Genomic DNA, 16,704 nt, shown 5'->3' with positions numbered 1-16,704 from the left:
ATTGTTTGATGTTCCAAATATACCTTTAATAACAGTGATGAGGCATTTTCCTGGCTGACAAAAGTAGAGATGCACTGGGAGAACCAGTGCTGAAACAACAACAATAACAGAAACAAACACAAAAAACCCCACTTTCATTTCTAGTCCAGCTCAATTCAGTTTGGACTTCATTTGGGTCCTATTGTATCTATTCGGGCTCATCTTTGTCACCAAATGTACTGTTCTTTTCAAAGGTTGTATAGGGTTTACAGGTTTTGAAACATTCTGCATTTAGATAGAGATGAAATAATTTTGTATCATTTTTAAGTATAATCTCATATATAAAAATGTTTTTATAAACTCATTTGAAAGTGCTTCAGATATTTTAAAATGAGAAAATGGGAGACAGAAAAGATCACCAAGTTACCCTGTCATCCCAAAAAGCTTTTAAGGCATAGTTGCTAGAATACTGCTTTGAATCCCACTTGATTACATCATGTTCATGGTACTAAATGAGATTGACCTTCTCCTTTATCTAAAAGGTTTCTCATCCTTAACATTTTCATGGCTGGCAGACATAACATGAATCTCTTTATTCCGAGAGTAGCTGTAAATGTTGAATATTGCCAGTTCAGATAGTTGACAATGCTTGAGTTTTTTTTTTTTCAAGTAAGAATTTTCCGAAATTTACTCTGAAGTTCAATGGAAAGAACTTGAGGTGTATATTTAAAGTGAAAATTATTCAGATGCAATCGACAGGGGTTATGACTTTAAGCTGTAGAGGGGAGTGTTCCCTGGAAAGTTGGGAGAAGAAAGTGTAAGCAACTGAATAATTTTCTTGACAGTATACATATTCTGTCTGTCATCTGTGAACAACTGGTTTAGCCTTCTTCTGGCACTTATTACTCTGAGCAAGATAGTCTTGCAGAAATGCATTTGGCATAAACAAAGGAGGCAAAAAAAATCTGTGTATAATCTTAGTATTGCTAAGTTTTAAGGTATGCTTTAAAACTTGATTGTCCCTAGTAAAATGAGGATTTCTTTCTTTCATTTTTATGCCTCATATTTGTTCTTTTCGTAACTGGCATTCCCCTGGTTTTTGTGTTTTGCAAAGACCAACAGACAAATGTAAAACAATCACTTAGCAATGTTGTAAAAACCAATGAACTTTGTCTCCGTTAGAAGTGGGAATCATATTTTTATTGAATCTAAATCTTTCTGAAATGTTATGAGCAATTTGGAGGTTGGGAAAAGAAGAGAGAAAAAAGACATTCTAAACTGGAGGAAAGTGATCCAACACATTGCCCAAGGCATTATCTATCTACCTGTTTATCACCTTCCAAGCTAAATCAAGCATAGATCAAAGTTTGCTATGGCAAAATAGCAGACAGTACCAACATTGTACTCACCCCCCCCCCCCCCCAGTATAGGAGGAGGCCAATATGCACTTTGACTAAGTGAGGCAACAAACCATTCCAATGAAGGCCTTTCTGTGATAGCCGTTTCACCTCAGTTGAGCTTTGAAGTAGTAATTTTGGACCTGGAACACTATGCAATACATCATGATGTGGCTACAGATCAGGACATTTTGCTTTCACAAATGGACCTAGAATATAACAGAAAACAACAACAGCATTAGAAATGTGAGTATAATCAATACTCCGGGGAGGTGGTTCACATCCTTTTAGATTAACCACTTGTAGACTCTGCAAAGCCAAAAATGATATGTAAAAAGGAGTGAAAAGTCTGCATGACATAACAGCAACTATAGTCTATCTTTTCTAACCCACACATATTTCTGCAACAACAGCAGGGCACAAAGTATCATCAGGTCATTGTACCAATGTCCCCATATTCTCTGATCCATCTTGGAATTCCGGATCCTTAATGTGTTTTGGTGTTCTGACAAAGTTGTTTCTGATGTCCAGATATCTGCCAGAAACATCCCCTTTGGATAAAGTTCTTGATGAAAGGGATCATGCAAAGAAGATCCTTTAGAGCAGGCATTTCCAAACTGCTGCCCTCCAACTATTTGGGCCTCCAACTCCCAGAATACCTGATCATTGAACAAGCTGTCTAAGGTTTCTGGGAGTTGGAGGTCCAAACAACTGGAGGGCTACAGTTTGAGGATGCCTACTGTAGAGAGTGTCTCTTTCTCTGGTGACTATTTGGAGATTCTATGGCTTTTCCCTTTGGAGATTTCCCTCTCTTTCTCTGTGAGCTCTTTGGAGTCTGCCTTTAGAGATTGACTTAATAGAAATGCTGCATTTGCTTTGTCTTTCCTTTCTATATTTAACCTGTTCCTGGTTGACATCAAATGAGGGAAACACCTCTAGGAAGAGCAAAAGCTGACCTTATTATATTCTGTGGTATTTTTAAAGGACTTGTGTGCTTGAGGTGCAAAGCTTGTGCCTCATGTGCAAAGAGTTTGCGAGTGAACATGATCTCTGCCTGTAATTCTTCCAATGCTGGTAATGATTTTATATAGTCTGAGGAGATTAAAACCATGAAGTTGCACCCACGGGGTTTTGCAATCAAGTATCAACATTTTCTTTCTTTAAAATACAAAGAAATATAAACATAATTGCCCAGTTCTGTGGAAATTGCTCAATACTAGTTTGACAGGTCTTCATTCAGTAGAAGTAAACAAGATAGTTAAGCACTGATTGATCTTCTGAATGTAACAATGAGTAGAACAGAGGGGGTTTGTAGAAAAAAATCTGCTTTGTACTTTAGATTACATTTGACTTCTCTCAAAACGGCCAGAGATCCAGGATATCACTCCGCATTCTGCCAAAATGCTTTTTACAATGAGATCAGACATTGGCAAGAGGTAACTCCCTGTCTAAATGGATCAAAATCTACCTACATGTCAAATTAACTGCACAGAACTCATAACACAATTGGGGAAGTGGGAGACATGCCATCGATCACCTATAATTTATCCAGGTTATCACACAAAAAATTAAAAGAAGAATTGGCTAACTCCTTCACCCAAATCCAGACAGCATCAACAACATGACAAAACCCCAAGAACATCAAGTCTGAAGCAGGTTTCCTTGAGCCAGTTTCAACAACCACATGAACCAGTTCCCTTGAAAGTAAACTTTACATCCTGTACTTCAAGCATGGGCAAAATTCACCCCTCCAGGTGTTTTGGCCTTCAACTTCCAGAAATCCCAGCTAGCTTACTTACCATTTGGAATTGTGTGAGTTGAAGTCCCAAAAACCCGGAGGACTGAAGTTTGCTCATGGCTGCTATAGATCCTGTGTCCCAGATGCACAGTTATCTTGTCAAAAGGAAATCCAATTGTAGGGTTCAAGAAACTTTTGCCAGCCCTTCAAATCCTCCTTAATCTTTTGAGGGTGCTCCATTCACAGAGTCATAGATTGAGTGATTCCATGAATCATTGACCACCCATGATAATGTCACATAGATGTCTCAAAAAGCCAATTTCATGGACCATAGCACTACAAAATGCTGACACTCTCCTGTTTAGGGAGTTCTGTTTAGAGGCCATGCCATTGTGTTGGCAGTTACCGGTGAAAGAAAATGTGTAGGGTGCCTTGTGGCACCCCACATGCCCTCCCTCCTTCTCCCATTACATGGGGGGACCCCATCAGATGGGAGAAAGGATGACAATGCATGTTGCCATTCTTTCCCCCATCATAAGGGGAAAAGGAAGGAAAGTGTGGGTAGTTCCAGAAGAAAGTGCAGAGCTACCCGAAAAATACTTTCCTCCCCATGAAGAAAAAGAAGTGCATTTTGACACTTCTCCACTTCAGGAGAAATGTGGACAGGGCCTGACATATGATGACACTGTTGGCTCATCTTCAACTTATTGTGCATGAAGATTCCAAGATCTTTTTCACATGTACATTGTTGAGCCAGGCATTACCCATTCTGTATCTCTGCATTTCATTTTTTTTCTGCCAAGTGTAATATTTTACATTTGTCATTGTTTAAATTAATTTTGTTTTGGCCCAGCTCTCTAATCTGTTAAGGTCATTTTGAATTCTTATCCTGTCCTCTGGAGCATTAGCTATCCTAATTTGTTGTCATCTGCAAACTTGATAAGCATGCCTTCTAAGCCTTCATCCAAGTTATTAATAAAGATGTTTAATACTGGGCCCAGGACCAAATCCTGAGGCACCCCACTAATCTCTTCTTTCCAGGATGAAGTGGAACTATTTGGGTTTGGTCACATAACCGTTTACAGATCCACTGCTGCAGTTTATTGATTATTTTATTTAAATTGAGTTGGTTTTTATTTTTTTAAGTTCTGTAAGTGACGTGTTTCATGTCAATTGGTATTGTTATTGATATTTATAAATGCGGATGTATTTTTTGTGTTTTGTGTGGCACCATCATGTGCTGCTTTGTAAAATGCTTCAAATCCCTTTTGGGAGATGGTGGCAGTATAGAAATAAAGTTGTTATGTTGTTGTTGTTGTAGCACTGCCTAGCCCACATTTGGATAGATTGTTTGCAAGAAAATCATGGGGGACTCTGTCAACAACTTCCTGATGTCTCACTCCCATTCTTAACTATGAGTCATTTGTAAGTCGGACTGCCTGGATTTTGTTGACATTCAATTATTTCACAGAACATATCACTGGTGTACTATTTACTCATTTCTGACTGAAAATTGCATAGTTTTCCATGTTTCATTTTGTTTCTGATCGGTGAAGCCCTTTAAAAACCCCTTAATAGTGGATATTTTTCATGTATTTCCTTTCTTCCACTTCTATCTTATTTGTAAAAATGGCATAGAGTGATCCTGAACTTTCTGTATGCAAAACATGTATTCTGTTACTATGTTCCTTGTTTATCTGGACAATATCATTTACACTTAGCAGGATGTGCCAGCCTGGTTGCCTATTTTATTATTCAGGTTTCCTTACCACGAGTCCTCTGCTACCCACTAGTAAATCTGAGGTTAATTAATTTGTTTTTATGTACTTCATACTGTTGTATTGGATTATGTTTAAACAACTCAGTTTTGGCAACGCCCTATTAATTTCTGTAACATAATTGCCATCTCCTGCGAGAATGTCAATTGCAGATTCCCCCAAGGAGAGCTTTTTGTCTAGCATGATGAAGCCAAACTTGATAGGTTGTGTGGCAGAGATATGAGAGATCATACATTTCCAAGAGCTGTCTGGAATGACAAAAATGTTTCTCAACTAAGATGTATGTGATCCACTGTGATATATTCCGTAACGCTCGAGAAGAAATTCATGTAGAGTGTGCTCCGAGTGGCAGCTTTGGAAAAGGAAGTGGGAATAAAATACAGTTTAAATTGTGATGAAATGGTTACAGAGTGATTATGGGTGTTTATTCTGATAGGTTCAGTAGCTTAAATTGTGACCCTGAGAGTGAATAAGATGAATTGTTCTAATGTCACCAGCTAGTTCACAGAGGAATGACAGTGACTAATCAGCCTTAATTAGCAGTCCCCCTTTCACCTGTACTATATAAAAGACTTTTGCATGTACATCTTGGGATTAGAATAGCCCAGGAAAGGAGAAAATCAAATTGGCAATGAAAGATAGCATGCCTGATTGCAAAAATTGATTATGCTGGTGTAAATGAAGAGTAACTCAAGGGGATCCCAGTGAAGGAAAGGGGCATGACACTGGCAACACAATGCAGTCAGGCTGGTTTTAATTAAAAACCACTTCCCAGTAGAAAATTTAAGCCTGGGTGCAATTCTCCCCAATTTGCTTAACTGCCAATTTGCAAGATATAATTTAGCATTTCAGAATATGTCTGCATGGCGTTTTCCATGCTCCCCCTCCGTCTAGTCCAATGCTTCAGTGCTAAATATCTTAGGATGTGGAAGACAATTTTATACAATATCTTCACCACATATATTAAGAGCTATAACGATTATGAGGTAGACCATTCTACTGTTGAAAAGATCTTATCATCAGGTAATATTTCATTGAAATCTTATTTCTCATCATCTGACTCCACTGGGCTTGGTTGATTTAAAAAATGGTTCAAAAACTCATTTCAGATGTAGGGGGCGCTGGTGATTTGATTCTAAAGTCACTTCCTTTTGAAAAAATAATTCAAAACTTTCTGAAACTTCGGAATAGCTTCCTTAATGGCAGATACTAGGGCTGGGCGGTTTCGTTTCATTAATTCGTAATTCGTCAAAAATTCCTTATTTTTTTTAATAATGAAGCGATAACGAAGTGATAATGAACCATTCTGGAGCAACTTTAAAACGAAATGAATTTTTAATTTCTTTTCGTAAATGCTTCGGATTCGTCATTGTATTCGTTTCGTTATTGGTTTGAGGTCGTTTCGTTATTATTTCTGCATGTCTGGGGCAAGTTTTATAGTTGTTTTTTGTTTAATTAGTGAAAAAAAATTATAATATCACACCAACAGTCAACAACAGAGGGAGAGGGAAGCTTCAGAAGTTCCCCCTGTCCCATATGGAGGTTTTTTAGCATATTGCGCGGTCGCGTCCGCCATTAACGAATCGATTCGTTATTGTTTCGTATTTGTTTCGTTAATGTTTCATTTTTTTTAACATTTACGAAATTTCGTAAATATTGAACTTTTTAAAAGAAAAATTTCGGAATTCTTATAAATATCGAAACGCAAAAAAACCCAAAAAACGAATCGATTTTAGAAACAAATTTTTCCGTTGTTACCCAGGCCTAGCAGATACGCATGCACAGTAGGAAAAAAAACAGCACTGGCACTGGGGAACCTTCAGGGGCTCTTCCACTTAGGCCGCTCTTGACTGAGGGGCTCTTCCAGGCCTGCCTCGGCTGTCAATGCGGAGGAGGAGGAGAAGGAGGCAACACAGTCATCCAGCGAGTGTATCATCTCCTCCTCCTCCTCAGCATTGACAGCCGAGGCAGGCCTGGAGTGGAAGAGCCCCTCGGTCAGGCTGAAGCTTGGCAGTGGGAGCCAAGCACCTACGGAGGGCAGCCCTCAGGTGTCACTTTGCTCCCACTGCTGGGCTTCAGCCTGACTGAGGGGTTTTTCCACTACATGCCTGCCTCAGCTGTTAATGCAGAAGAGGAGGAGGAGGAGGCAACGTGGCCATCCAGAGAGTGTATTGTCTCCTCCTCCTCCTCCTCCTCCTCCGCATTAGACAAAGACAGCTGCTTGGCAATTTTGGCTAATGTGCAGGCATGCATTGTGGGAAATGTAGTTTAAGAGCAGGGCCTTTTGCAATCTCTACCACTGGGGGCCTGACCTTCACAAACTACAGTTAAAGATGGCTGTGATTAGCCACATCCGCCGGAAGAAAAAAAATAGATTTTAAAAATTCCCTTGCCTTTACCAAAGTTGCTTAATGGTTGTGAAAATTAAAATAACCTTAGAAGACATCCAAACATTATGGAATATTTACCAAAAAAAAAAAAAAAAAAGGTAAGTGGTTCAAATTCGGATTTACCCTTCCTACTTTTCCTGCGTGGTTCAAAACTGCTTCAGAAGCCCAAAGTCGGTAGATTTTTACGACTTTTAGGCTTTTCCAAACTGAACCTATCCAACTCTAGTAATGTCCTATGCTCAGAGGAGAAAACAAGCTTAGTCCACCTTCCATCTAAGAGAGTTTCAGGGCCCTTCTACACTGCCATATAATCCAGAATATCAAGTCAGATAAACATCAGTTCAAAGCAGATAATCTGAATTTATACAGATCTGTAGAAAGGGCCTTGGCTATTTGAAAGAAGTTATAATATCATTTCTCAGTCTTCTCTTTGGGCAAAGAATAAACATACACGGATGTCTAAACTGTTCCTCATGTGGCTTAGTTTTCTGACCCTTTAGAAAATTTGTTCATTCTTTGGACACATTCAAGCTTGTTAATGCTTTTCTTAAACACTGATTATCAGAAATATACATAGTACTCCAGCTGAAACAATAGCAGAGTGGTTCCATTATTTTCTTTGATGTGGACACTATATTCGCTGTAGTGTATAACTGTTGATCCAGCTTATTACTATTTATTATTCATCCATGCATTTATTAAGATATTTATGTACTACCTGAGGTCAAGAGACTTCAAGGTGACTACATTAATTTCCTTTGCATCTTCATGACCTGGTTTTTCTTACTTAATTTGTAGTCTATGAAGACCTATAGATCGTTTTCACATGTAATCTGCCAAGCTAAGTGTTAATCATCTTTCATGTGTCCTGACAATTTTTCCTCTGTGCAAATGCAGAAAATAACTTGGTTTTATCAGGCCCTATTAACCACCAAAAAGTTGTGTCATTTTCAAATTTGGTGGTGCCTAGATAAAGGGAAGCCACAGGCTCACTCTATTCAGCTTTGGTCAGACCTCACCTGGAATACTGTGGTTTAAAAACCAAGCCCAATGAGGAACAGTTTAGGGAACTGGGTATGTGTAATTTTGAGAAGAGAAATTAAGAGGTAACACCTTCATAACATGGGGCACACTATTGTTTAATGTTGCAAAAAAACACTTCAGGAAACTTTTAAAAAACCTTTTTGAGAGAAGAAAACTCAAGTCAAGCCCATGTTGAAATCATGATAGGGTTATGTTAAAGTCAGTGTGCTGCAATGCTATTCATCATAGAAAATAAGGTAATCACAGGTTAATTGCCATTGTAGATATATGTCAACACCATCTCATGTTCTTCATGTTTATGAGCTTCATATTAATCAAACTGGTGATCTATTAGCTGATGACAAACAAATCTAGCTGTTCACAACAGGAAAGTAATATGGCAAAGATGGATAGCTGTGCAGAAAAAGGAAATGAAAAAGGTTTGATATAAATACAAGGTAATTTAAAAGCAGCCATTTCAAAATCAGTTAGCAACTTTTGTGCATCAATGAATAGATGACTGTCTTTATTCCACCATCATTCCCTAAAAATCGGTTTTGTTTTTAAAACGTAGCAGTTCTCTGAATTAACTTCTATTGAACCAGAGAATCAGTTCTATTCAAACACAAATCCACAAAGCAATGGGTGCACTGGGGAAAGATTACTATGCAAAAAGCCAGATTGCACTAATTATAAAAAATTGGTTTTCAGTTGTTGATGTGTAGGAGCAAATTGATGTATAAAAATAGAATGTTATGTGATTGAGGTGAGAAAGAAAATATAATGTTTTGTGGTGATTTTTTTTTTTTGGTGGGGGAAGAAAGCCATAGAAAAATCTAGAAGGCAAATGTTTCCATGAATGAAAACACTTTTCATTTTCCAGAATATAAAAGCTCTAATATTTTGCCCATTGTTGTTGTTGTTCATTCGTTCAGTCGTCTCCAACTCTTCGTGACCTCATGGACTAGCCCACGCCAGAGCTCCCTGTCAGCTGTCACCACCCCCAGCTCATTCAAGGTCAATCCAGTCACAAGGATGCCATCCATCCATCTTGCCCTTGGTCGGCCCCTCTTCCTTTTACCTTCCACTTTCCCCAGCATAATTGTCTTCTCTAGGCTTTGCTGTTTCCTCATGATGGCCAAAGTACTTCAACTTTGTCTCTAGTATCCTTTCCTCCAGTGAGCAGCCGGACTTTATTTCCTGGAGGATGGACTGGTTGGATCTTCTCGCAGTCCAAGACACTCTCAGAACTTTCCTCCAGCACACAGCTCAAAAGCATCGATCTTCCTTCGCTCAGCCTTCCCTAAGGTCCAGCTCTCACATCCGTAGGTGACTACAGGGAATACCATGGCTTTGACTAGGCGGATCTTTGTTGCCAGTCTGATGTCTCTGCTTTTTACTATTTTATCGAGACTGGACATTGCTCTCCTACCAAGAAGTAAGCATCTTCTGATTTCCTTGCCACAGTCTGCATCTGCAGTAATCTTTGCACCTAGAAATACAAAGTCTGTCACGGCCTCCACATTTTCTCCCTCTATTTTCCAGTTGTCAATCATTCTTGTTGCCATAATCTTGGTTTTTTTTATGTTTAGCTGCAACCCAGCTTTTGTGCTTTCTTCTTTCCCCTTGATTAGAAGGCTTTAATGAAAATAAAGAGAAAATGCAAAAAAAAAATATTTACATTATAAAAACCTCGAACATCAAAAAATCCTGGTGAGGATTGATGGGGATTTGGGGACTTACACTATACAAATGTTACAATATTTTGGCATGAGCAACAGCGTTTTCTGTTCAGAAAGTAATCTCTATATTCAAGAGAGATATTGAATATAGAAGGAATTCAGGATGGTTATTGACAAGCTGGAATGTGTCCAGAGGAGGGCGACTAAAATGATCAAAGGTTTAGATATAATGTGCTATGGGGAGTGGATTAAAGAGCTGATCATGTTTAGCCTGAAGAAGAAAAGTTTGAGAGGAGGCATCATAATAGGAGGGAGCATGTATAATAGAAGGGAGCAGAAAACAAACCTCCTCCTTATCTTCCAGCTCTGTTATTCTATGCTTCTATGTATAAATATTGTTTTCTGCATGGAAAATACTGTTACTTATGCATAATACACTGTTTTTCATACTCCAATACCATGTGTCAGTTTTGTGCAGAATGAGTCTTGAATTGAGATAGGCTTCAAAATCTGTACAGTTTTTGTACACAATGGGAAGGTATTATTTAAAGTATTCATTGTTTCTTTCAGGAACAAAATTAGCAACATTTGCATCCTTAACAGTATAATGGGATTGGGAGGATTTTTTTAAAAAAAAAACAAAACAAATCTATATCACGTTTTTGAAGAGGGTATTACCAATATTTATAAGTTTTCTTTTTCCCATCTGAAACAATTGTTCTACATAGGCATTGTCTAGATTTTTCAGTGTGATTCTATGGTGTGTTGTTGTAGGTTTTTTCGGGCTATATGGCCCTGTTCTAGAGGCATTCTCTCCTAATTCTCCTAACTCTCACCAAATTCTATGGTGTGCTTCATCCGGGAAAAGGATCACTCCAGAGGACCTAAAAATGCTAGAGTGGTATTCAATCTAGGTATTTCCCAGTTCTTCCAGCATACTTCTATGGTGTGTCTAGTTCTTGTGTCTAGTTTGGGGACTACAATCCTTGTGAAAACTCTAGATATATTTATTAGGCCTGGGTAACAACGGAAAAATTTGTTTCTAAAATCGATTTGTAATTGGGTTTTTTTTTGTTTCGATATTTAAAATAATTACAAAATTTTCCCTTAAAAAAGTTCGGTATTTACGAAATTTCGTAAATATTTACGAATCGATTCGTTAAGATGGCGCCCGCGTTGGCGCATGCGCAAAGCATTTACGAAATTTTGTTATTTGTATGCATCACTAATAACGAATCGATTCGTTAAGATGGCGCACCGCGTTAGCGCATGCGCAAAGCATTTACGAAATTTCGTTATTCGTGCTAATTGCACTGTATTATATTATATATAGCACTTTGTGTTGGCAAAAGGAGCGCACTGGTTGGAACTACACAAATAATGAGCGAGCACTGTATTATATAGCACTTTGTGTTGGCAAAAGGAGCGCACTGGTTGGAACTACACAAATAATGAGCGAGCACTGTATTATAGCACTTTCTGTTGGCAAAAGGAGCACACTGGTTGGAACTACACAAATGACAAACGCACACACAGGCACACAAGATTCTTTCCTTTTTTAAAGAATATTTTTTTGATTTTTTTAAGAATAAAAGAAAGGTATTTTTCAAAAATATTTAAAAATGGAAACTTAACAAAATGCTCTCCCCGCTGTGGAGCCAACAGCCACAAGACAGGGGGAAACACACACACACAGGCTCACAAGATTCTTTCCTTTTTTTAGAATATTTTTTGATTTTTTTTAAGAATAAAAGAAAGGTATTTTTCAAAAATATTTAAAAATGGAAACTTAACAAAATGCTCTCCCCGCTGTGGAGCCAACAGCCACAAGACATGGGGAAACACACACACACAGGCTCACAAGATTCTTTCCTTTTTTAAGAATATTTTTTTATTTTTTTTAAGAATAAAAGAAAGGTATTTTTCAAAAATATTTAAAAATGGAAAATTAACAAATTAACAAAAACCGCCCTCGCTCTCCCAACAACAGAATTAAGGAATTAAGGAATCAATGCAAGGAAATCCAGCTTAGCCAGCCAACCAAGCCAATGCAAGCCAATGCAAGCCAATGCAAGCCAATGCAAGCCGCCCTCCCGGACCTCCCTTCTCCCTCGCCTCCGCAACAATGAGCAAAGCGGCCATGCGGAGCCACTTTTAAAGGGCTTCCCGGCCAATCAAAATCAGCCACGGTGCACTGCTTGAGTGCTTGGGAGCGCCGGATTGGCTCCCAGGCACCAGCATCCTCCATCCCATTTCCGAAACGGGCGGAAGCTCGTAAAAAGGATGGAGGATGCCATTTCGTTATTGAAAAACCCTTCCGGGTTTGAAAAAATGTTTTGTATTCATTTCGTAATTGCTAAAAATAACGAATATTTAACGAATTACAAAATTAACGAACGAAACCGCCCAGGCCTAATATTTATGTATGCATTTATTTATTATTTTGTTTATTTATATCCCACTTTTTCTCCCCATACGGAGACTCAAAGCGGCTCACAACTAGAAGTATATAACTTAAAATATATAAATATACAAATATTAAAACAGTATTTAGAGCATATTCCTGTTGTTGACTTTAATAATGATAATGATAATAATAATAATAATAATAATAATAATAATAATTTAATTTTTAATTCCTCTCCTTGTTGCTCAAGACAGGTTACAGAATAATTAAAACACATGAAAATTGTAAAAACTACATATTAAAATTTATTTCTATAAAATACATTTTATACACAAAGCAGAAATTAAGCAAAGGATTATTATTGATATTTATATGCTATTTTTTCTCTCTTAAAGAGACTCAAATTGTGTATCCATGTGTGTGTGTATGTGTGCAAATGCAATCATTGTGCATAAAGATAATTAACAGCTTATTTTTATATTTTTAAATATTCATAAGCCACACATTATTAAAGGATCTCAGGATATTGTTATTAACTACCATCAAGTCAGTTTCAATGTTTGGTGGCCAAGAGATTCAGCTATTTAATAGCCTGGCTCAGGTCTTGCAAATGTAGGGCTGTGTCTTCCTTGACTGAGTCAGTCTACCTGAAAAACAAATAAGCTTGAAATCCCAATCAAACAATTGTATATATACTGTAAGAATGAAGCCAATTTTATCAGTGGTCAGGTTTAAAGACTTATTTTTCTCACTCAGAAGTAAGATACCTTTGATCTCCAGAACAAGCCTTGATATAGGTGCAACAATTTACCTTTCAAATAGATTGCAAGGCCTCTCTGTTGTGCTTAGCTTACCATCCAAATTTACTTTGAGAACCAGAGGTATGTTTTTAGCCACTTTGGGAGGAAGTGCTTCATATTTCAGCAGTTCATAGGTGTCCCAGAGGGTGCTGGGGCATAAAACTGTCCCAAAGATATACCTCAGTTAGCCACCCTTAATTTAGATAAACATTTTGCAACCTGAGGTAAAGATGAGATGGTATCCTCATTTCCCATTACGGTTTCAGAGGCTGACACTTTAGTGAAAACTGATTCATTAGTTGCTGAATCTTTTTATAATACTCATGACAGAAGGAAATAATCTTCCTTCAAGAGAAAGCAGCAAGCTACCTACTTCCATGCATGTATGTACATATGCATGCATGCATGCAAGGAAAGTTGTATCATTTAACATGCAGAGCTGCAATCTGAAGGAGAGTCACTATCAGGGGACATATATTTCTACCATTACTAAACTGTCCCCTTAAGTCATATACCACTTGGCACAACCACTGCACACTTCCTAAATGATAGAGCTAACTCTCATCATTGTATAGTCAAAATGAACACCTTTCTGTTATGTTCCTTTGTCAATAAGTCCAAGACAGAAGTATTACATTTATTTTCAACCACCCTGTTCCTATGTCTTACCAGGGAAAATGGCTCTGATGCCCTGAAACATCCATCTTCCTTCTCAGCATGTATCTTGGCAGTCAGCAGCCGATGTACCAAAAGCGATAATTCTGAACAGCCCCATTTATCTGAAACAATTCATTCGACCTATCATAACTGGTCGTTCAACTTAAAAGTGGAGTGGAGAAGGTCAGCATTTTGAATATTTTATGGCTCAAGTCAAGACTTCTCTATTTGTAAGTGTCATCACAGTGATCTTGTCTTACTCAATTATCCTGGTGGTGCAGCAGGGTACACAATTTTAATGAAATGATGGTTCGTTTAGGAATAGGAAGTCTTCTCTCTGTACCCTGCTTCCCAAGTTAAGTGATCATTTTAGACTTATATGCAAGACTCAGCATAGGGGAGTTTGCTTATTATATTGAAAGATTTTACTTTCATCCCTAAGGGGTAGAATATATGTTCCAAATGAGTTTTCCTTTTAATTCTGTTCTCTTGATAGAAAAGTCTTTTTAAAGAATACATTGAAGCAATTTTTAGATATTTTATGTCTCATCTGACTGGAACTTAATGTCTCACAGGATGCAGAAGCTCAGATGACTGGCGATATTTCTCCATCCCATATTGCTGCTGTTGTTGCTTTGAGCCTTCAAGTTGTTTCTGACTTATGGTGACCCTAAGGCAGTGCTGAACATTCCAGTTTGTGTGCATGCAAGAAAGAGAGACAGAGATAGATAGAAACAGAAACAAACACCAAGACAGAGGCAAAGTTCTATATTTTAAAATGCCTTTCTTAGCTACCATTTTTGATTACAAATGCTTGATATATTAGGACATGTGAAAGTACTGTGTCTCTTAAGATGAATAATCAAATTGGCAAGCAGAGCTTGAATAACAGCTAGTCCCAAGCTCATACAATGTAAGGGACATGCACAAAAAGAAACAACAATAACAACAACAACAACAACAACAACAACAACAAATTTTATTTATACCCCACTACCATCTCCCTGAAGGGGACTCAGGGTGGCTAACATGAGGCCAAGCCCAAAGATACAATACAGCAAAATAAAGTACAAAATACAACAACAAAAGTTACATCACAATAAAATACATACAGTGGCAAAATAAAATAAACAAAGCAAAATAGCATAGCAGAAAATCGAACACAGTGGGCAGGCCAAATGGACAAGACAAAATGATAAAACCTTGGATGAGGTGGGAGCAGAAAAAGTGTATTTGAGAGGAGCCCAAAAAGGACGAACAGTACAGTTAAGCCTTCAATTTAGGATGGGGGAAAGTGCATCATAAGGTCAACACTGTGGATGGAACAGACAGAAATGGGATGAATAGTCATTCTCCAAAGGCACAATGGAAGAACCAGGTTTTCAGATCTTTCTTAAAGGCTGCTAGGGTGGGGGCTTGCCTAATCTCACCAGGTAGTGAGTTCCAAAGTCGGGGGGGGGGGGGGGGCACAGCAGAGAAAGCTTTATTCCTCATTCCCACAAGTTGTGCCTGAGATAGAGGAAGGGGTGAAAGGAGAGCCTCCCTAGAGGATCGAAGGATTGTGCAGGTTGGTGGTAGCTGCTGTTACTGAAAACTGGATAGCTGTTGTTACTGAAAACTGCAAAACTAGTTTAACTGAAAATATTTGTTCATAATCAAATGTATGGTCCACTGGAGTAGAAATGGTGGCAAGCTAAAATGCTGCATGATTATTGGTGTGGTACAATAATCAAATAGAAAACCACTGTGCTACAAACTAATGATTAGTGGATATAGGCACACAAAGGTTGCCAACTCTAACATGATCCCATTTTAAGGGTTTCCCACCCATAGCCATCCGGTTTAGATTTCACAAACATATTTCTGTATCATTCTATTTTGATATAACCTTGTTTACTCAGGCTGTCTATCTACATATACATTGATCCAATGTTCTGAGTTTGCAAGAGGACCACAACAGGACTAAGAGAAACGTGACCCTGGGGCCTCATGAGGTCCTCCAAGGCTGCTTTTTTAGATTTCATTCCCTAAACTCTTCAGACCATACTTTATCATTTACTCAATCATCCAGGTATATAGGTTACCAATCCTAGAAGTTACTAGTACTAGAAATTTACATTTTAATAGAATACATCCAACCCTGTGCAGTACTAGTTTTTTTTAAAACAAACAAACAAACAAACAAAAAACTAGGTTTTCAAAATCAAAAGTGGAATTTCAGCTATTTTTGTGTTATTGTTTTCATTTTTTGTAATTCTATATTGAATGTGTACAAGTGTTGATATGAGGGGGGAAATCCTGACAATTATAGCTCCTACCAAATCCTGAGACTTTAGGTAAGTCTGGATTCATCTTCAATCACTTCTTGTGATTAAAAATCACAAGACTAAAAATGCACTTTGTCAGGATAATTTCACCAGTAATGGTTGGCAAGCACCATCTCCCCAGTCACACCTCCCCAGTCACAACACTTCCTAACCTATATCTTTGGATCTCACTGCTTCAGCTGCTGGTAGAATAAAAATGTTATTTTAACAAGTCACATTCTTCTACTTCACACCAGAAGATTACAGCTGTGCTGCATTGCTTTCCAACTGTCAAATCCTTCTGCCTTCCTTCCTTATCAACGTGCTGTCTTTGCTATTTTAGTGGATTTGTTCCACTACAAAGACATATGGAGATTTTCTTGAAACTTTAAAACTGAATTTAAATAAATTGGCAGGGTAGAGTGGTCAACATAAATAGATGCCTTTAATTTTTTAATAATAACAACAGGTTTGAAAATGGAAATGCAAAGCTACCTAAAACACAAACCCCTAGAGCCAACTGTATGCAATTTGTCAGAATTAATTC

General features: G+C 37.9%; 1 long non-coding RNA gene across 1 annotated transcript in view; it reads left to right on the top strand.

The window, feature by feature from the left end:
* Positions 1–1,492: 1,492 nt before the first annotated feature.
* LOC137096388 (uncharacterized) overlaps positions 1,493–16,704 on the top strand; it is a 31,859-nt gene continuing 16,647 nt past the window's right edge. The window contains exons 1-2 of the long non-coding RNA XR_010909424.1: positions 1,493–1,622; positions 2,716–2,812. This is a non-coding gene — a long non-coding RNA (uncharacterized lncRNA). The remainder of the gene's footprint in view (positions 1,623–2,715; positions 2,813–16,704) is intronic.

This window comes from Anolis sagrei, chromosome 2 (assembly GCF_037176765.1).
Source record: "Anolis sagrei isolate rAnoSag1 chromosome 2, rAnoSag1.mat, whole genome shotgun sequence".
Taxonomy (NCBI): domain Eukaryota; kingdom Metazoa; phylum Chordata; class Lepidosauria; order Squamata; family Dactyloidae; genus Anolis; species Anolis sagrei.
Note: the sequence above shows the minus strand (reverse complement) of the source record. Positions and strands in the feature narration are given on the sequence as shown.